This window comes from Crotalus tigris, unplaced genomic scaffold (assembly GCF_016545835.1).
Source record: "Crotalus tigris isolate CLP2741 ecotype Arizona unplaced genomic scaffold, ASM1654583v1 scf7180000017591.2836849, whole genome shotgun sequence".
NCBI lineage: Eukaryota > Metazoa > Chordata > Lepidosauria > Squamata > Viperidae > Crotalus > Crotalus tigris.
The window spans coordinates 216,978-239,382 of NW_024096497.1; the positions used below are offsets into that span (position 1 = coordinate 216,978).

At 38.4% G+C, this 22,405-nt stretch overlaps 1 long non-coding RNA gene across 1 annotated transcript; it reads left to right on the forward strand.

Annotated features, from left to right (window-relative positions):
* Positions 1-1,057: 1,057 nt before the first annotated feature.
* On the forward strand, positions 1,058-14,927 carry LOC120317279. The gene is made up of 3 exons (XR_005559198.1): positions 1,058-1,114; positions 13,368-13,517; positions 14,171-14,927. It is a non-coding gene; the product is annotated as an uncharacterized LOC120317279 (long non-coding RNA).
* The last annotated feature ends 7,478 nt before the right edge of the window (positions 14,928-22,405 follow it).

Here is a 22,405-nt window from a genome sequence, read left to right on the forward strand (position 1 = left end):
TCCTGATTTTAACCGACAACATTACAGCCAAGGCCCACGTCAACAGACAAGGGGGGACAAGGTCCAGGCCTCTCATGCAGGAGGCCAAATTGCTGGGGTCCTGGGCGGAACTGAATCTTGCCTCCATCAGGGCGGAGCACATATCCGGAGTGACCAACCAGCAGGCGGACTCACTGAACTGAGCAACCATGGACCATTCCGAATGGCAGCTGGATCCGAAGGTGTTCAGAGAGATCGTGGACAGGTTTGGTTCCCCAACCTTAGACCTTTTGCCTCCCCCACCAACTCACAACTTCCCAGATTCCTTTCCGGGTTCCCACCTCCATCAGCGGAGGGAACAGATGCGCTTCGCAATCCCTGGCCCAGGGAACTGCTCTATGCCTTCCCTCCTCTGCCGTTTCTTCCTGCCACAATCAGAAAGATCCTTCGCGAACGAGCAGAGGTCCTCCTGGTTGCACCGCATTGGCCGAGACGCTCTTGGTCGCCGACCTGATGGAGCTCTCCACATCATCTCCATGGAGGATCTCAGCAAATCGCATCTCCCACATTCAGGGGGAACTACGCCATCCAGACCCTCAATGACTCCAGTTAACCATCTGGCACTTGAGAGGCAGGCCTTAGGCTGAGACTCATATTCGTCAAGGGTCATAGCTATGATTCAGCAATCCAGGCGACCCTCGACGAATAGAATATACGATGCCACATGGAGAGACTCCTGTAATTGGTGTTCAGTTCGAAAAATTGACCTTTTGGCGGTTTCAATGCCAGTTATCTTGGAGTTCCTGAGGGATGGTCTAGACAAAGGGCTTTCCACAAGCACCATCCGAGGCAGGTAGCAGCACTTGCCACAGTTATTTCCTGTGGCAATGAATCCTTAACACATTACCCTATGATACGCTCCTTCCTAAAAGGAGCTAACAACGTCAGACCATCAACTGTACATAGATATCCCTCGTGGGATCTTCATCAGGTTTATAGGCTCTTGTTTCGCACCCTTTGAACTATTGACACTGATTTGTTTAAACAGTTATCGATGAAGGTGGAATTTCCTGTTGCTGTAACTTCAGCGAGAAGGATATCTGAACTGGCTACTCTTCAGTGAGGAAGGACCTGTGTACGTTCCATAAGGACAGGGTAACCCTTAGGCTAGGCCCCTCCTTTGTGCCTAAGGTCAAGTCCTTGTATCCTAGATCTCAGGAAATAGTTTTGCCGGACTTCTGTCCTAACCCATCTAATGACATAATGGTTCAGTGGAACAAATTGGATGTGCGCAGGGCTTATATTGTTATATACAGAGAACTTCATCTTTCCACAGAACAGAGGCTCTGTTTGTGTCCTATCACCCTTCATCACTAGGTCAGAAGGTTTCTTCAACCACAATACGCAGGTGGATTAGAGTTTGTATTTCTCTGGCATACCAGTCTCAGTCACTGCGAAATCCCAGGCATATCACGGCCCATTCAACCAGGGCGCAGCTACTACAGCTGCCTGGTCTACTCAGGCCTCCGTAGAGGGAATTTGTAGAGCAGCAACATGGGCATCGCCCTCTTCCTTTGTCTGTCACTACAAGAGGGATGTATATGCATCTTCTACGGCTTCATTTGGCCGCAAGGTTCTAGAACACGCATTAACGTTGGATGGGACCCAGGCCCAATCTAATTCCCCACCCTAGGGACACAGGGCTTTGGTATGTCCCATCCGTGGGTTCTCCATCCAATCATGCTGGAGAAAGGGGCGTTGTCTTACCTGAACGCCTTTTCTCAGCATGATGATGGAGAATCCACTCCCTCCCATTAGGTCAGTTGGCCTGGTTCCCATATTGTTCAGACGCGTCGGACTAAAGTCTGAGTATCGCCTTAGCCTAAAACTGGGGTGCAGTTGGCACAGAGGGGGCGGTACTAAATTTCAGACTTAGTCTAATTGGAGCAGATAGATTAAGACAACCCATCCGTGGGTTCTCCATCATCATGCTGAGAAAAGGCGTTCAGGTAAGACAACGCCCCTTTCTCAACACTTTAAGATGTGATTGAGGAATTCTGGAAGTTGAAGTCCACACATCTTAAAGTTGCCAAGGTTGAGAAACCTTGCTTTAGGACACGGGTGACAAACTCGCCATGTCACGTGACATGTTGTGACGTATTGGGACTCTTTGCATTGCCAGCAATGGGGTGGGCACGGCTTCAGTATGATGAAACCGGCCCATGGGCTGGCAGTTTGACACCCCTGCTTTAGGACATCCCCTATTTTTCTATGCATCTGCTGTGGACAAGGAGGAGGAAGCAATTACTCCTCTCTTTCCTCTGAAAAGAGAAAGGGTTACATTTTTGTGTGTTTGTGTGTAAATGTATACAAAAAGAGATACAATTATGCTGTTGTGGTTTCTGGAGTCCCTTTCTCCCTTTGGCAAGGGGTGCTTTACCTTTATAAAGAAAACGTCTCTATGCAGGAGGATTTGGGGAGCAATTCATTTCCAAATCTTTCTGTACAGTAGCTTTTGAGGAAAGGATTAGGGTCTCAGTCTTGAGTTCTGCAGGCCAAATCAGGACACTTCCTGGATGATGTACATTCTTGAGTCAGAAAGTCCTTGTCTTTTTTTTTTAGAATTTTATCAAAGGGACAGGTTCATAGGAGACCAGCTTTTCCCACAGGAATAGGATGCACTTCTCATTGTGTGTGTTACACAATGTTAGCATCAAGCTGCTTCCACTGTTGACTACTTAAAGATGCAATTTTACATGTATTTTTTGTTAGGTAATCCCACTGAATCCAGTGGGGGTTACCTATAAATAGATATCTGGGTTTATGTATAGGCAATTTCAGTAGCTAGGGCATTTGAGATATAAATTTGTACTGATTTTTTAAAGCTTTCTTAATTTGGAAACACATTCCAGTGAAATCACAGTTGAATATAGTTGGAGATTTTATATACACACTGCTACAAATATAATGACTTGCGTACAACATTAACCTTTAAATGAATCATAAAATATTTACATCAGCTATTATTGGTCCTTAAAATAGTGTATTACAAGCTTCCTGTATTAACTTCTTACAATTTTTTCTAAATTTTATTCTAAAGAAGAATGAATAATCAGATGAAAAACATATCAGTTTCACTAGTTCAGTTTTTCAATTCCCATAGCAGAATGTGGCTAATATTATAAATGCCACAAACAGAAAATTAGGAACTCTTTTTAAACAAACAACGTTTACAGCAGGATTATACTGAGAATAAAAATCTGACTAATTCTATTTATGTCTTCAGGTAACATATATAGAGTTTCTCAATAGTTTTTCCTTTAAGCACTTACCAGATCAAACCTTGTCTTCAATTCATAGATGTTGACCTTTAACTTCTGTATCTCAGTCAGATCTGGCTAATCAGTAGTTTTATCATTCTATGTAGCTTCAGGTGAAGATTGTTCATTAAGTTCAATTGCATCAGCAATATACCATGAAAATTAGATGATTATACACTTTTTTCAAAAACTCTGAAAATCTCTAAGGGGAAAAAAGTCTTTAATGGTGTGACACTTAATGTTTTCCTTGATGATGAACAGTTTTAACCAAATTCAAGCTATTAGTTGCTAAAAACTAATGAATCTATTTATTTACTTTCATTTATGATAGATATATAGCTGGGATTGTTATTAATTTGTCTACTCACAAATTAATAACTTAATACATTAATAAAAATGGGTTCTGCAGGATTGAAGATGTTTTGGCATAGTACAGAATATGACACAAAGAGCTGCAGTTTGAAGGATGTCAAGGAGGATAGATGGAAGTCAAGTACTTACTGTGGAAAAAAACAGATGGACTTTCTCCTATGCAAAACCATGCTAGCATGCAAAAATTCTGTATAGTTTGCCCAGTAGTACTCCATCCTAATTGAACATATAAGTCAGTGTTTCTCAAACTCAACAACTTCAGAATGTATGGACTTCAACTTCTAGAATTCTTCAGCCAGCATCCTGGCTGGGGAATTCTTGGTGTTAAAGTCTATTCATCTTAAAGTTGCTGAGATTGATAAACATTGATATAAGTTATAAGGTTGTTTTGTTAGCTTTCTGAGCATTTTCTGAAAAGAACCTGTATAGTTCTACAAGTGTTTAAAAATGACGTTATGTTTTGTTATTACCTATTGCCTAATAGTAATTCAAAGTTATTTATGTGTTTGCATCAGTTCAAATAAAGACATGGAGCTAATAGTATTTTTCTCAAGAACAGCCATATTTTTCTGGCTTCTCTTGTAATCATTCCTTTCTGTGCCAGTGTTTAAAATACTATAATACTCATCCATCTTACTCTTTTTTCAATATTATTTTACAAGCAACTGCTTTTCATGGATCATATATGTGCAGTATACTAAAGCATTGGTAATAATTACCAATCCATCTTTATTCATGAGTGTTAACTAACCAAATTTTAACTAAAACTGTCAAATTCTTTTTATTATCCCATATAGTTTAAATATTTTCAGCTGTAGAATAGAAAAGGAACATAATTCAAAGGTATAGACACAAGGCTGGCAAGACTGGAGACCATTACATTTAGTTGTAGATTTAAGCTAGCAAACAGTGCACAGTGCTGTGTCAAAATAATTGTATAACTTCTATTAAATACACCTGTAATGCAGTGCAACCATGTGTAGAAATGCATTCATAAAAAGAGGGGTTATAGTTTGTGCAACTGATGATGCAGCAAAATTTAGATTTGCAGAAAGAATTCAGTCATTTAAATAATACTAGACAATCCATGACCTGCTGTGTCATCATTTCAGAGACATTTCCTTACCAAAACAGGGAAACAGAATGACCATGGGTGGGCAAAAAACAGTGGGAACAGGAGCAACTTCAGCTTCCTGCCAGCTTTCTCACTGACTTTCCTTGTAGGAAGCTGACAGGGGGCATTGGAAACGGTGATCATGTGACTGTGGCAGTGTTGCAGTATTGAAACAGACACAATTTTGCCAAATTTCAATGCCACGAGAGTCCTGCGTCCCATATTTTGGATACATTCTTTCAATTAGTTCATTTGAGGCACATTTTTTCAAAAATTACTTCCCTATGATGCACCATTTTGCACCATGAAGGTTACAAAATTAAACAACCTTCAAACAGACATTAGACTTTTAATAGTAGGTATATTATTTTTACAGATATTTGTTGATATTAGAAAACTATGTAGTGATAAAGGTTCCTTTATGCTACCAACCTACAGTTAGTGGATTTCCTTATGCTGCATGAATACTTACAGGGTGAATGAATATATATTGTTTTCATTTTGGATTGTTTTGAAAGCAATCCAAAAGAATTCTTTGGTTTAATAATATGATATAATTTTAAATGTGCTGGACTTGCACAAAGGGTTGTAGGGATTGTTTGCTCAAGATAGCAGCCATTCTGTTCTATTCTTCCTGTATCTTTAGAGCAGGGATGGCAAACGTGTAACACGTGTGTCACAACGGACATGCCCAGTGGTGGGATTCAAATATGTGAACAGCCAGTTCTCTATATGGATGTTGCTTCCAGAAGTCTGTTATGGGCCTAGGCAACAAAAAAGTAGCTACCGGTTCTGCCGAACTGGTGCAAACCGGCTGAATCCCTGTTATTTTTGCTGCCACCAAGATGCCCTGTTTTTACTCAGTTTTCTAAGGCTGTACTTTCACATGGCCTCTAGACCCTCTGGAAGTTGTGCACAAGGCTCATTGCTCTTGCACAGCCTCTGTAACCCCCCAAAAGTGCACAAGAATGGGGTATGCTTTCCTGCTCTTTTCAGAAGCTTCGAGTCTTCACAAAAGCATTTTCTGAAGTTTCCCAAATCAAGTCTTCATGTGAAAAAGATAGGCATCTTTTTCCAAGAGGTACATGGAACTGGAGTAGAAATTCATTTGACAAAGTATTGTAACATTTCAAACAATGAATGTGGCCAAGGCACTTGTTCCCTTTGCTCTCTTTTCCAAGCTCTTAACAAACCATTGTGCTTTTAAAATGCTTAATTGAAAGTGAGTTTCACCATAGCTGAATGACTGGCACTACTTTAAATGTTTTAAATAATGAAGCTGGTTTAATAATGACTCTGTTTTTTCATTTTTATTTTACATAGGTCTGATTTTGTTTTATTTTGTATTTCATGTGTGTAACTATTTGACATTTCTTTATGTAATATATAACACCACACATGGATTATATTTTTTAAAAATAAATGGATGTTTGTCTTTTGTCCAGGGAACAGGGGCTGACATGCCAGCAGAATCAAAGTCAGGCATTTTCTGAATGTTTGATGGCCCAAGTCCAAAAGAATCCTAAGAGCCTTTACTGTAGTTTAGGGACGGGGGGAGAGGAGCCGCACCCCTCTCACATGCGATGGGCTGCGCGGTGTGGAAAGGGCTTCCACAACCCCACTGCTGCGATGGCTGGAGGGGTGGGCAGGTCCCAGTGGGGTGGCTGGGAGAGGGCAAGAGGTGCCGGGATGAGGATGGGGGGCTTCAGGTTGGCAGGTGTGAGAGGCGGTGGGCGGCTTCGAGGCACGCGGATCCTCCGCATGACTTCCGAGGCCCTGGGGATGCTGCCACTTAGCTCTCCACCAGAGCCTCCCCCCTCCCCAGGCAATTGAAGGGGGAGGCACTTGGCAGCGCCTCCCCCTTCAATCTCCTTCCTTCTCCATCTCCTTCCTTTCCCCTTCAATCTTTCTTCCTTCCTTCCTTCCTTCCATCTCCATCCCTTCCCTTTAAATCTCTCCTTCCTTCCTTCCTTCCTTTCTTCCTTCCTTCCTCCCCCCTTCAATCTCCTTCCTTCTCCATCTCCTTCCTTTCCCCTTCAATCTTCCTTCCTTCCTTCCATCTCCATCCTTTCCCCTTCAATCTCTCTCTCCTTCCTTCCTTTCTTCCCCCTTCAATCTTCCTGCTTTCCTTCCTTTCCCCTTCAATCTTCCTTCCTTTCCTCCCTTCCAACATTTTTGAGCAAGGAAGAGTAAGCTTCTCCAGCGAGTATTGCTATATTGTTTTTGTAATTAATCACTCTGCTTTAATTATGTTCAATTCGTAACAATGAAAATACACCCTGCATATCAGATATTTACATTACGATTCAAAACAGTAGCAAAATTACAGTTATGAAGTAGCAACGAAAATAATTTTATGGTTGGGAGTCACCACAACATGAGGAACTGTATTAAGGGGTCGCAGCATTAGAAAGGTTGAGAAACACTGACCTAGACCTACTTATAATCAAGTAAACTTTTTATTATAATTATAACCAGCATAAGAAGGGTAAAGTACAAATAAACTGGACAACAGTTGTTTATTAAAGTTTTGCTTCCTAAAAAACTTTCGGTGATTATGATAAAGCCCTTCAAACTGAGCACAAACATAATTTTAGAATGATTGTATCACGTAGGAATTTTGAGAAATATGAACTTAACTTTTAATTAGTATAATGTATTTAATCACATAATGTTTCTAACATATTACATATCTAAAAAGTGTTTTGTTGATTTTCATTTGTACTCAGTGTTGGATGTGTCTCGCTGCAATGTCCAATAATAGTCAGCCATCATTGATGGATTCCAGTCCTGATACCATTTTGTGGCAATGTCCTGGTGAAAACTTTTATCCTGTTTGTCATTGACTGCACCTAGATTTTCAGGAAAAAAGTCCAAGTCTGAATGCAGAAAATGAATCTTCTGTGACATGTTGCACTTCATGGTCTTGTATTTTGTAAGAGGTTTATCAAACAACTGAATGAAATGTGGTACTCTATAGTTGGCCAAAAAAAATCTCAATTATGTTGTTGAATGCTTTCCAGATGATTTTCTCTGGCCCACTAATAGCTCTTTGAACCACTTGTCACTGATGACATATCTGATCTGTGGATAACAAAAATGCTTTCCTTAATCTTGTCATCAGTTATTTTTCAAAACATCTGTCTCACATAACAAAAATCTTCACCTTCCTTTTTCATCACTTTTACAAAATTTGTCATCAGTCTCAGTTTTATGAGACTTGAAGGCAAAAATTTCTTTGCCAGGTAAAGAAGTGGATCATGTTCCATGTTTTTCAGTCCTGCAACCAAATGCCTTCAGAGTAGCCATATCTTTTTAATGTAAGGTGACCCTCTTGCAGGGCTGTCCCACATGTAGCAACAATACTGATATAATTGAACTGTATTCCAACCAGCAAAGCTACTACTTTTAGATCCCTGGAGATATTCCAGTTGTATTCAGTGTATTGGATGTGCTTCAACAACATGTTTTTGTATGGTTTTTTTTTTCATTTGTGCAGAATAGCTAACATGTACTGAAAGGTGTACATTACAAAAACAGAAGAATTCTATAAAATGGTACATGAAAATCTTGTTTCTCATTAAGAATGTTGGGGTGTTTGAAAGTTTACCCAATATTTTTGATTAGTAAAATATTCAGTTTGTATAGCCAGCCATTTCACATTTGTGACTCTGAGTGGCTTACAATTAACACTTCAATTACAATTAATTGTAATTTTGACCTAGTAAACTTATTGCTGAAAAGGTTAGTTAAAATTCAAATAAAATTTAATCATTTTTTTAGTATTGTTAAACAGCTGAGTGTTATCTTCAGAATGTACGTGTTTTTTTTTTCTAAAATAAGGATTCCTTCTTTTGTTCTTTTAACTATTTTTAGTAGTTTTTTTTTTTTTTTTTGGTATTCCTTTCTCCATTAGACTTTCTATATTTATGGCTGTGTCACAAAATGTAGCCAAAAATAGAAATGCTTCCTCACAATAAGGACTGAATCTGCCAAAAGTTATTTCTTTAGGAAATTTAAGTCACATTGGATTATCACCTGCTGTTATCAAAGCTAAAGCATCATGAGCTTGAAGCAAATGGTGGTGTAGGGAAGATCAAATTCAGATCAGTTATGAAATAGATCAGGGAAAGTGTGCTCTGAGAAAAAATTTCTCACTAAGGGATACAAACTGATGCAAAAAGCTGGAAATTACAGCAGAAGCTTCATTTTGCTGTGCTGGAAATATAAGCATTTCCTTGGCAGGGCATGAGTATTTAATCAGCAAAAGGCAATGAAACCCCTCTTTAAAGAAAAAAAGAGGAGAGAGAGAGAGAGAGAGAGAGAGAGAGAGAGAGAGAGAGAGAGGAGTAGCTATTTTATTAAGATAAATACTTCTGCAACAAAGAAATTGAAGACTACTGGACTATATTCTGACTTGAGTTGAAATGGGATGCTTCATTCAACTAATGTTATGGTTCAGTGAAATGAACCAAGTTCTCTATGAAAGGATGCCAATTGTCCTGGAATTGTTGTAAAGCACTTTATTTATGTGAACCAGGCCTTCTTGGCAAATACACAACTATTTGGAAAATTTAAAAACGGAAATTGCCTATCTGTGTGTATGTATGTGCGTGAGTGTGTGCAGAGTGTATTCTGGAAGATTATGTAGTTGAAGTGACAATAAAGTCTGTTTTTAAATAAGGTGGAGTAATTATTAGCTCATTTGCATCATATGTCACATTTGTTTGTTATTGTCTTTGAAGGATCATTTTACTCCTTGTATTTGTATGAGCGCCTGCATGGACTTGCCTGGTCCTCTCTCCATATGAATGTGAAGACCTGCACGTGGTTTAAATCGAAAGAGAGAAAAAATATTTCATGTAGATATGCTGTCATGAGATTTCTGTGATCCCCAAAAGAATATTGAGGCAAGAGTCTACATTTGGCCTCAGATACTTCCATGAATGAGCTGAACATTTTTACTATATATAGAGCTGCAGGTTCCTTCACCTGACTTTTCAGGACACTTTTTTTAAATCCTAGTTTTAGTAAGGTTGCAAACTTTTACCAAAAGCATTAATTTATTACAGGTAGTCTTCAAGTTACGACCACAATTGAGCCCAAAATTTATGTTGCTAAGTAAAACATTTAAGTGAGTTTTGCCCCATTTTATGACTTTTCTTGCCACAGTTGTTAAGTGAATCATTGCATTTGTTAAGTTAATAACATGGTTGTTAAGTGAATCTGGATTCCCCATTGACTTTGCTTGTCAGAAGATCACAAAAGCTGATCACCTGACCCCAAAACATGAAACCGTCATAAATATGAACCAGTTGCCAAACATCGATGTTTTGATCATGTGACCATGGGGATGCTGTAGTGTGTGAAAAATGGTCAAAAGTCACTTTTTTCACTGCCATTGTAACTTTGAATGGTCACTAAATGCACTGTTGTAAGTCAAGGACTACCTGTAATTGAAAAATATTCACAGTGTTATATTTTCTGAAAATAAACATATGAAAGCACCATACATAGAAGTTCTTTTTAAAATTATATCTATTTTCCCCTCCCATTTTTCCAATCGAAGGAAAGTTTCCATTTGTACTAATTGAAAGGTAACTGCCTCTATCCATTTGCTCTCTTAATTTCTTTCAGAATTATGCCACATTCATAGTAAACTACATTTTAATTTTTATACATTTGGCCTGGACATTAACTACAATCTCCATGACTTATTAATATGAGTTGAAATGACTATTCATGGGAAGGACTATTCACAGGATTTTATGATCATTTTTCTCATTGCAGTCTCATGACTTTCCTTAATTGAGCTTCAGAATCAAATCCATGGGTTTAAATGGTTCTGGAAGTATTCTATAACCATTAAAATACAGTAATAATTATGTAGAGCCATTTGGTTTCCAGTACTGTTCAGACACAATAAAATCAACAACCCCTACACTTTTTGTAATAATCCTACTCACTGTCGTCTTGGCAGCATGGCTGCAGTTCAGTTTCTGCTGAACTAAAATAGCTACTGTAGGTGGGCTCCAATATGGTGAAGTAGAATGTGGAGGGTCACATCATTTCAAGTTCTAATTTTATATTGTTATTTTGAGTTTGTGTGTGGTTCTCCAAAAACTTTCACTGTGGGGGTTGCAAGGAATTAAAAAGAACAGATTGTATATTCAAAAGAATAATACTTGTGATTCATATTGAAAATAGGAATGTAGCATTTTTTTAACTCAGGAAGACAGACATAACATAGAAAAATCATTGGGATCCAGACTGTACATGGTACATGAATCATTATCCAGACTGCCATTCAACATGTAATAAACATTGTCTAACACTCATGCCAAACATCAGTTGTTTTAGAAAGGAACACAAGTGGTAGATCATTACAAGTAGAGCAAATATGACAATAATCAAAAAAATGTCTACATGTGTGCTTATAATAGGCATTTTAGGACAGAGGAAAATGTATTGACTCAGTGTAAACAACCTATTGTAGATAATAGATATCCAGTTGATATCTAATGGATCAATACTCAGTTGATCCAGAAAAAAAAGTGGACCTTACACTTGTGAGAAAATGCTAGGAAGAAAAAAAAATCCTAAATATATTGAGAATACTGGCTTGACTGCTAGACCATAATCAGAGGAAGATTAGGATGTTGTAATTTTTGGTGATGACAAACTAACTTATGCTTAGTTCTGTAGCCCCTTGGTTTTTATGATTAGATACTGGTTGCTAAACAAAAGTAATATAAATGTTAATTATGAAGTATAATCCATGACTTGTCTTTTAGAACAGACAATTTAGACTCATAGACAATGACTTCATTCTAAATTATTATGCATGCTATTTGAACTAAGCCATCTTGTGATAATAATTTTTCACTTCCCAAAATAAGTTCCCTTTAGGACAATGGTTCTCAACCTTCCTAATGCCGTGACCCTGTGGGTGGGGGCAGGAGGAGGGGCGGGGTTTGCTTGCTCTCATTCTCTCTCTCTCTCACTTTTTCTTTTTCTCTCTGTGGCACGCACACTCCACCTCCTCTCCTGCAGCTGGAGTGCATGCCGGGTAGGCTGAGGGTGCACGCGGGCCATCGCCCAGCAACTGCCTTGGCCTGGGAGCGCCGTGCATGTGTGGCGCCGCCCCCTGCACCAGTTGAGGCAGAGCTGGTGAGGCGGCGGTGCCTGCAATTTCATCATGCGGAGGGTCGCACCTCCCCCTCGGCCTGCCCACCCTCAGCTGCGCCGCTCCATGCTATGGTGCTTCTGCATCACGATCAGCCGCCTCAGCAGCAGCAGCAGCAGGAGCCACAACGCCCACCTCCTCACCGCCCTCCTGCCCCACACCTCGCTCCACGCAGCCCATCCCTCCTCCTCTGCCAGCACCCGGCTTCGCAGCCTGACCCCACCGGACTCCGGCCTCGGCGCCAGCATGGACAGACTCACCACCTGGAGATGGATAGAGGAGTGGTGTCTCGGTTCCTAAGACCATCAGAAATATATTTTTTCCGATGGTCTTAGGCGACCCCTGTGAAAGGGTCATTCAACCCCCAAAGAGGTCACAACCCACAGGTTGAGAACCACTGCTTTAGGAGGAAGACTGCTGAGAAGATGATTGGCTTACAGCCCTATAGGAAGTAGAACCAGGATTTTCATAACACTGAAACTGCATTGATTATACTTGTTGATGACTATGGTGGGCTTGGGATGAGGATGGTACATCCAACATGCCTTCCTTGATAAGTCAGTCACTTATGATACATTATGGGATGCATAGTGTTGAGGTGGTTTTCTTCCTTTCTCCAGGGTCAATTCTAGTTGATGTTATTAGGGAAGATAGATGAAGCATTGTGGAATGCTCTAGAGCTTCATCCTCTCCACAGTTCTATTTAACATCTATCCAAACACACTGGGTGAGATAATCTGTTGGCATGGGGTGAGATATCATTAGCTGTTCATTTATACCTTGGGCTGACAAAGTTATATGGTTGAAGTTCTTAGTTACTGTCTGTAGGGTCTATGAACTTAGATGGGGAAAAACAGGTTTTGGCTCAACCCTGGCAAGACCAAGTATTTATGGTTTTGAGCATACACACACACACAATCCAGAGTTTTTCCATCTTTGAATTAGGCTAAACACCCCCACTCAGAGTTGGTGTGTAGCTTGAGAGTAATCTTGGATTCATGACCCCTGCTCAAAGAAGTGGTAGCAATAGTTAGGATGCATAAATTTGACTGGTGCATTAATGACTCCTTTTGGGGTGGGAGGCTTATTCATTGTGACTCACATGTTAGTTACCTTTTGTTTGGATTATATAATGCACTCTATATAGGGCTGCCCTTGAAGACCAGTTGGAAGCTACAACCAGTTCTGAATGCAGTGTTGCAGACAGCTTTCAGCATTCCACTAAGCTTTAATATAAGGTAACACTGCTATTCTACAAGGTGTTCTGGCTTCCAATGGCCTTCTTGATATGAGTCAAGGCATCCATTATTATCTATAAAGCCTTACAACATGGGTGTCAAACTCAATCATGTCTCGTGACATATCTTGACACCTCGAAACTTTTTTGCCTTTACAGAGTCAGATGGGTGTGGCCTGTGCATGACACATCCGGCCTGTGGGCCACCAGTTTGACACCCCACCTTATAATGTCAAAAGGCCAGCTATTGCAAGACCACCTGTCTCCAATTGTTTCTGCTCAGTTCAGAAACCAGATCTGATAGAAATGGTATGCTCCAAGTCTCTTGTATTAAGCAAAGTCATGTTATTAGACCTAGAAGTTATGCCCTTATTGTAGTTCCTACTCTGTGGAAAAATAGCCCCCAAGAGATTAGCATTGCCATCACTCTGTTAGCCTTTCCTAATATACACAAAACCTGGCTGTTCCTTCAGATGTTTGGGCTAGGATCTTAAATTACCTATCCTTGTTGGCTGATTAGCTTTAACGCTGCTTTTTGTGGTAATTGGAAATGACTTTACTTGGCTTTAGGTTTTGTTTATTTTCTTTAAGCTTTGTAATATTTGAATTCATTAAGCGAAGAGAATTGCTTAATTCTTAGATAACCCAACTATATACTATATAAAGGTGTTTTCATGTTTAAATTTGTTTTTCTGACATAGGGACAATGTTCCCTGATTACTTTATCATGGGGATTAATTTGATGTCTCATCCTGAGCCTTTTGTTCCAAGTGTCCAGCTGTGATTCCTTCTCTATGGTAGATTTTGATATGAACTTTCTACTGATGATATGCCTCATTTAATTTTGGCGTAGATGGATAAACACAGCTGATTGTTACCTGACTGTCCTTCTAAGAGTCAAAATACAAATTATGTTAATTATATGGTTAATCCTTCAGTGCCATTTTTTTCCTTTCTTTCAGTAATAGCCTTATGGAGCTCCCATTTAGTATGAAGGTTGGCGTTTGGAGGAAGAGGACTTTCAATATTTTCTCCTGCTGTGATATTAATCTCAACTGGAGACTTGTTCCACTATCTGAATTTAGGGAAAAACAACCTCCCTCTGAAGCAAATGAAAGTTCCACTTGATATGAATAAGATAAGCAAGAGATTCAAGTGAGGCTATGACCACGGCAGAAGGCAAAGAACTGAATTCTCTTATTAACAGGCTCCCAACAGAAATAACTATTTATGAAATAAAAATTTTCCAGTCAAGGATTAACTCTAGATAATTAACACAAAATAAGACTTAATATAAACTTTGATTAATGTGTAGTTACATACAAAATCATATTAGTAGATATTCTCTCTCTCTCTCTCTCTCTCTCTCTCTCTCTCTCTCTCTCTCTCTCTCTCTCTCTTCTATCCCCTGTATATGTTCAGCAATACCTTGAAATCTCTAAAGCATATTGGATTTAAGGATGGGGAGTGAAAGAGGATCCAGTTGAAGACCATCATTGGTTGCAATATGTGTAGTTTGTCCTGCAAGAGCAATGAAACAACAAATCCCATGTATAAGAGGGCCTGGTGCTGTTGACAGGAATAACATCAAGATGAAAATGAGGCTAATTTTTCATCTCTGCCTTTGCTTCTTCATTCTTTGTTCACCAACATCAGAAGAAATATCTTAACAGAGTTCACTCTGGAAATCATATGTGTACTGTTAATGACATTTACAGATAGGAGGAGAGTATACTTTGGAATAAATCCATAAAAATATTTTTTCTACATTTTTGTGTCTTGTATTTTTTTTCCAATATTCCAGTGCCACTCGAAGATTTCTAATAAGTGCCTTGGGAAATTTTGTCAAATATACGTTTCAGATTCATATCTGATTAAGAGCATATTACAAGATTGAATGGATGGAAATATTTTTAAAGCTTACCTTTATAGAATGTCAGATATCTGACACACAAATCACTGGGATTCAGCACATCATAACAAGATTAGGAATATATTTTGCTAGCTCAAGAATAAATAAGTCTAAAATTTAACATCTTCCAAATACTTTTCTAATTGATTGTTTTGTTGGTCTAACTGGATTTGGCCATTTAATGGACATTCTCAGAAACAATGATGAGTCATCTGACATAGAAGGACTCTCTGACAGGGCTGCCAATTGGTTATTCCATTCAAAGATTAAGCTGGTTGCTATTTCAGTCACCAGCAGAAGTATCAGCATATTTGCAATATTTTTTTAAATCATGGTTCAGGAAGAAAGACATTGGGGAAAAATGCCAATACTCTCCTCCTTTCCTGGGCTAATGTTGGATTTGCAGTGTTTACAAACAGCTGTTACAACAGCCCAAAGCTCCACAGAAAAATGTGACACATCTAAGAATCTGACAGTCAAACTCAAGCATTTGTTCAGATGGTACCCTTCTATGGTTTAGAGTAACAGGAGCCTCAGTAGCTGTGGTATTTGTCACTACAGCAGCTGTGTCTGTGGTAATGGCAACAGCTGTGCTGTTTATTGCTGTCCAGCTATCTGCAGATAACACCAAGATTTAGGAATTTCATTTATCCTGTCCACAGCATTCATGCTAAGACATAGGCAGCCAGAGATGCATCCAAGTTTAAGGAATCTTTAGTTATTTGTAAATTCTGCAATGTTTACTCAATGAGATAAAACTTGGCAGGGTAGAGGGAGAGAAAAATCAATTTTAAAAACACAAAAGGCACAAATTCTTTTCTGCTCCATTCTAATTATTATCAATTTTGGAACACTATCTTGTTCAATATTGCCAACAATGGAGCTCCTGACTTTTGTAACATTTACCTCATTGTCATCTCACTGTCTCCAATCCTGGGTATTATCTGAACTGCAGAAGCTAGCTGACCTGACCTAACAGCCAGAAAGCCAATTTATAAAAAGGCTATCAAGTTAATCTATTATACTTCCACCCTAATCACAGATGACATTTAGGAAGTGGCATTACATCCTCCTCTTCATTTATCCAAGAGACCTCTTTCCCATACAACTAGCTGAAATTTGCCCAGGCTATTTCACACAGAGAAAGCTTTGAGAGTTGCAGAATCATCCTCCATTTAAAAACAATAAAAATAATGGATTCAAGATGCATTCTTAAGAATTCCTGTATCTGCTTCTATGAAATTTGGCACTTTTCAACCCCACACAAGTCTCTAGATCAGGGGTGTCAACTGCCGACCTGTGGGCCAGATGCATCATAGTGAAACCGTGCCCACACCATTGCTGGCAATGGCAAAAAAGTCACAATACATCACGACATGTCACGTGACGTTGCGAGTTTGACACCCCTGCTCTAGATTAAATCTAGATTTTACTATGTCTTCCTGTAAAATAAAACAATTGCAATCATTTGCAATATATTCCCCATACAAATCTATGAAAGAAAACAACTTTTTGGGATTATGTTTCAGAGCTGAGAGATGATACCAGTATGAATGAACTAATTTTAGGCCAAGATGGATGAAACTGGTTTAATGCAGGATTGATTGGGCTCCTTTTAGAACAAAAGGCCTGGTCTTCAAAGTGAAACAAGTTCTCTCTGCAGGTATGAATACATGTTATAAATAATCAATGTTAGTTTTATATGTTTTACCAGTCATTTAATTCCCGTTTGTGAAATTCCACTGATTTGAGTAGTATTCTGCCCAGAAAAGTGTGTTATGATGGCAGCCTGAAAAATGCCGACAATTTCAATATGGCCATATTGAACAGGGAGCTATTTTTCAATACTGTAAGTCTTCTGGAAACAAATTATTATTGGTCTGGCATATTAAGAAACAGAGCTCACAAAAAGAAAAAAAATGTGTAAAAAATAAAAAAAAATCAGGAGACAGCTCTTTTTCAGGCCTTTCATGAGAAAGCAATGGTTGAATCATTACCACCACCCCCCTTCCTTTCTTTCTTTTACAAAATGGGATCAGCTGTTAAAATCCAGCTCCTTAGGTCACTCGCTATATATAGCACTTATTTTCTGTGGGCAGTGCAACTGAAACTTTAGATCATTTTGAGCAAATAAAAAGATAGTATTTCTCACATGAATTTAGTGCACATAGATGTCAGGAATATTTTTTTGTCTTTTACTCTGTTAAACTTTACAGGTTGTAGAAGTGCATCTGAATACTTCTAAAAAGCTTTGACATGCATACGTTCAACAAATTCACAGAGCATCTGTTGTGAAAAACAAAAAGATAATAACCTCCAATTTAAATAACTTAAGTTCTTTCTCATTCTTTTTCTCTCTCCCTTTCCCCTTTAAATTTACTGTGGAAAAAAATAGAATATAAATCATTGTAGAAGCAATAGGATTCACAGTAACCAGGATCAAGATTGTCATATTTAGAGAAGCACAGTTTACAAAGGTAATAATCCTGGAAAATAGGATTGCATTCATAGATGTGCACCTTAGGGAAAAGTTAGGTTAGGTTAGAAATTGCTTCTGAATCCTCATAAAATACAGTTATGATAAAAATGTTGACACCCTCTTCCCATCAATTCCCAACATCCCTGACCCATGTCACATCATTACAGGAATTACAGAGATTTTGCTATTGTTCAACAAGAAAACTCTTCTAAGCTTCCATCTGTTTCACACATAGCAATATTCTTGAAATGAAGATAATTTTGAACTGGCAAGATATGTAAAAATAGAATGAATAAGGACAAAGGAAGAAGAAATGGGATTAAAGTAGAAAATAAACTGTTCAAAGAAATTATAAGAAGCAATGTTATACCTGGTGGAAACACTTAAGGTTCATTTTTTGTTAAAATATGGGGAAAGACTTTAGAACCCAGTGGCCTTGTTTACAATAAGATTAACCAAATTTTGTACCTGTGATTTGTTAAATAAACCATTGTTGTCTAGTTTGCATAGTGCTGTCTTAATGGGTGAATTCACACTAAAGTTTCATATTTACTTCCTACTAATTGCAGCACTGAAGACACTACTGTTTTTAGATAATTATGTCCTCATTGTAACAATGTTTGTTTCAACCTTTAGCTCCCTTGACTGTTCTAATTTAAAGTAGTTTTGTTTTGTTTTGTTTTGTTTTGATTTCTTCAGTAACAGGTCTTGGAATATTTATGATCTATAATGTTTGATTCATGGTCTGAATTCCTAATGGTTGGTTGAGATTGCCTTGGGCATAACCTCTTTCTCTGATCATGGGCCTCCATGAGCTTCAGGAGAAACTAGACACCTAGATTCAGTGAATGCATCTGCTTACAAAGTGCTAGTTAGGTATTATGCAGGTTCCTTATATATACTGTTTGACCAATTGAACACTTACCAAATATATGCTCAGGAGTATTTCAATCAATCAGAATAGAGCTGCCTTCTGGTTCTTTGGAAAATAAGTTGATCCATTCTTCTTTTAGGCAGCCCCTCACATACTGGAATACTGCTTTCATGTCACCCCCAGTCCTTCTTTTCTCTACACTGGCCATACCCAATTCATATGTTTCTGTCTCCAGGCCCTTAATCATCTTAGTTGCTCTTCTTTGCACTTTTTCCAATGGGGTGACCAAAACTGAATGCAGTATTACAAGTGTGATCTTACTAAGGATTTATAAAGCGGTACTAATACTTCAGGTGATTTTGATTCTATACCTCTATTTATACAACCAAGGATTGTATTAGCTTTTTTAGCTGCTGCCACATACTGCTGACTCATGTTTAAGTGATCATCCACTAGGACTCCAAGGTCTTTCTCACAGTTACAGTTTTGAGCCAGGTTTTGCCTAACCTGTACTTATATCTTTGGTTTTTCCTGCCTACATGTAAAACCTTGCTTTTCTCCACATTAAATTTCATGTTATTGGATAGGGCCCATTGTTCAAGTCTGTCAAGATCTTTTTGGATCCTGAGCTTGTCTTCTGGAGTTATTGGTTATTCCTGCCAGCTTAGTGTCAACTGCAAATTTGATCAGTTCTACTTCTATTGCCTCATCTAAGCCATTTATGAAGATATGAAATTTTGGTCTAAGATGGAATTTTGTGGTACCCCACTGCTAACTTTCCTCCATGTAGACATAGTACCATTAAGAACTACTCATTGAGTATGGTTTCTCAGCCAACATTTCAAAATTTCAAAAGACTAATAGATTTGTCTGTAAAAAGCAGAAAATAGAGGTGCTGATCAATGAAAATAAATAGAGACATGGTGGATTTAATTCCAAATTAGAGCATTAATGTTTTCTGCTTCTGAGATCAAGTGGTTTTGTATGGTTCTGTCTTCTATAGCTGTATTATATCTGGAGGAAGGTGATGATAATTTGCTAACTGTAATGGCATTTGGTGTATTCCATGAGATAATTCCATATATTAGTGACTATGATCATTCACTGCCCCTTCTTTGCAACACTTCTCAGTTTGGATATTTGGGAATGGGTTAAAATTACAGAACACAAAATAGAATACAGAATAACAGTTGGAAGGGACTTTTGAGGTCTTCTAATCCAATCCCCTGCTTAAGCAGGAGACCCTATGCCATCTTAGACAAATGGTTATCCAGTCCCTTCTTAAAAGTGTCCAATGTTGAGCACCCACAACTTCAGATGAAGGCAGGTTGTCCACTGGTTGATTGTCCTTATTCAGGAAATTTCTCCTTAGTTCTAGGTTGCTTCTCTCTTTGTTTAGAGTCCATCCATTACTTCTGGTCCTACCTTCAGGTGCTCTGGAAAATATGTTGACCCACTCTTTGTGGCAGTGCTCAAATAGTGGAACACTGCTATGATATCTCTCCCAGTTTTTCTTTTCACTAAACTAGACATGCCCAATTCCTACAACTGTTCTTCATATGTTTTAGCCTTCTGCCCCCCCCCCCAAATCATCTTCACTGCTTCAGGTGTCTAGTTTCATCTGAAGCTCATGGAGGCCCTTGATCAGAGAGAGAAAGTTATGTTCAAGGCAGTCTCAACCAACCATTAGGAGTTCAGACCATGAATCAAACATTATAGATCATAAATGTGCTAAGACCTGTTACCAAAGAAAATAGACCACTTCAGAGTTTCAATATCTTTTTTATATTGTAGTGACCAAAATTGGATGCAGTATTCCAAGTCTTTTTAAGGCATTATAAAATGGTGGTATCGCTTCTCATGATCTTGATTCTGTCCCTCTGTTAATGCAGCCTAGGATTGCATTGGCTTTTTTGGTAGCTGCAACACATTGCTGGCTCATATTTAAGTGATGGTCCACTAGGACTCCAAGATCCTTCTCGCAGATATTAGTTTTGAGCCAAGTTTCACCCAGTCTGTACCTATACATTTGGTTTTTCTTGCCTAAGTGTAAACTTTACTTTTTTTAAATTGAATGTTATTTTGTCAGACAGGGCCCAGTGTTCAAGTCTATTGAGATCCATCTGGATCTTGAGTCTATCTTCTGGGAGTAGCCTGACTACTGCCAGTTTTTCCTTCTAGTTCATGTGACAGGAAGACCAGCAAACTACTATAATCCTTTTTTGAAAAAAATAGCTGATGAAATTTTGGATGAAGGACAAGCTGGGACAAAGCAAGAGAGGGCTCTTTCAAGCTAATGGGATCCTTTTTGTGCTATTTTCCATTTAGAGCTAATATATCTTGTCATATGTAAGGGTAGAGACTTTTTGATTCTCTAAAACCCTTCAAATGATTTAAGAATTCTCTAACCCTCCAATCCTTCAAAGCAAGGAAGCAGATTTCTTCACTGATCACCAAGAACCACAATTGGTTGTTTACATAATGGTCAGGGAAGCAACTCTTACACTACCTCCACACCAACCCCTTAAGTCATAAGCTTTCTTTCCAGTATAGTCTCAATGTAGCATTATGAACAGACATAATGAACAGACATCAATCAGGTTTGCTTCAATCATTAATTCATCATATTTTTCCAGGTTTAGACAACACTGAATTATGGCAAGTGAAATAGAAAGGGAATGGGGACAATGTAGAAAATCCTAATGTTCTGTGGCATGATAAATATATATATATTTCTTTGTTATTGTTAAATTTTTGAATTGGAAAAATCAAAGAATATTTTAATAAGCTTGTCCCAAATTGTCATTTATTTAAGACATGAACAGTAGTAGAATTTTGCATTCTCAGTCTCAATGTTTTATAAGTTCATTTAGCTTTCCATATACAGAAAAAGCCTAAGAGAAGAGTCAATGGATAGTAGTTAAAGGGAAGATTTTGATTCTATTACTTATGCTACGCTTTGCTTCAAAAACTGGATGAGAATGTTTTTTAGATCCACCATAGTTCTAAGAAGCCAAGTATAATGTTAATATCTTTACTAACACAATTTGGTGCCTTACAGTGCAAATAAACTCAGTTCTTTTCTCAGCTCGGCAGGAACCATTATCTCAATGTAGTATTCCAACAGAAATCCTATTGCCAAATAAATACATATTGGGACACAAATCAGCCCAAACTTGTTAAACCAGCAGGCTCATGTTTTAGAGTCAAAACTTAAAGAGACTATAAAAAGAATTTGACTATGGTCCTACTGGGAGTGAGTCTGGATATATATATTTTTTTGCCAATTAATCCATGAGGGAATAAATACAAGCTGGAAAGTTTGGCTGGTGTTTATCCTTCCCTAGAACATCTTCAGAGAAGTGGGTAGGGGTTGCATTTAGATTGTAAAATTGACAAGGTGGTAGTGAAATATCTTTTAGAGTTTTGGAAATCCTTTGAATAAGATGCTTCAGACAAGCAGAACATGCACAAAGCACCTGTTTTTAAATTGTTAAAGCATCAGCGTCTTTTTCCAGACTTTGAGTGGCAATTTCATACACTTCTCCCAGCTGTCTTTGCAAATGCAGAACTATTTCTTCACTTTGTGTTTTTTTTTCTCAGTGAAATGCTGTGTCTGTGAATCCACACACACATGGAGAGAGCAAGAAGCCTAAAAAAGCCACTGAGTTTAAAAGAGATACAGCCATTTCAGTGATTCAAATACACTTCTACACATTCTTTGAAGGATTTGTACAGTTCCAATCTCATACATATAATCTTCAAAAAGCCCAATGCACTTAAAGCACTGTCTGGTGGTTTGAAAAACAGAACCTTCCTTACCACCACTTCCTTGAATAATCAGGTGACCACACAATGGAAACCTGGATCTGATGTGGTGAATTTATCTGTGGATTTGTAATTAAATGCAATTTGCTGGATCAGAAGATCAT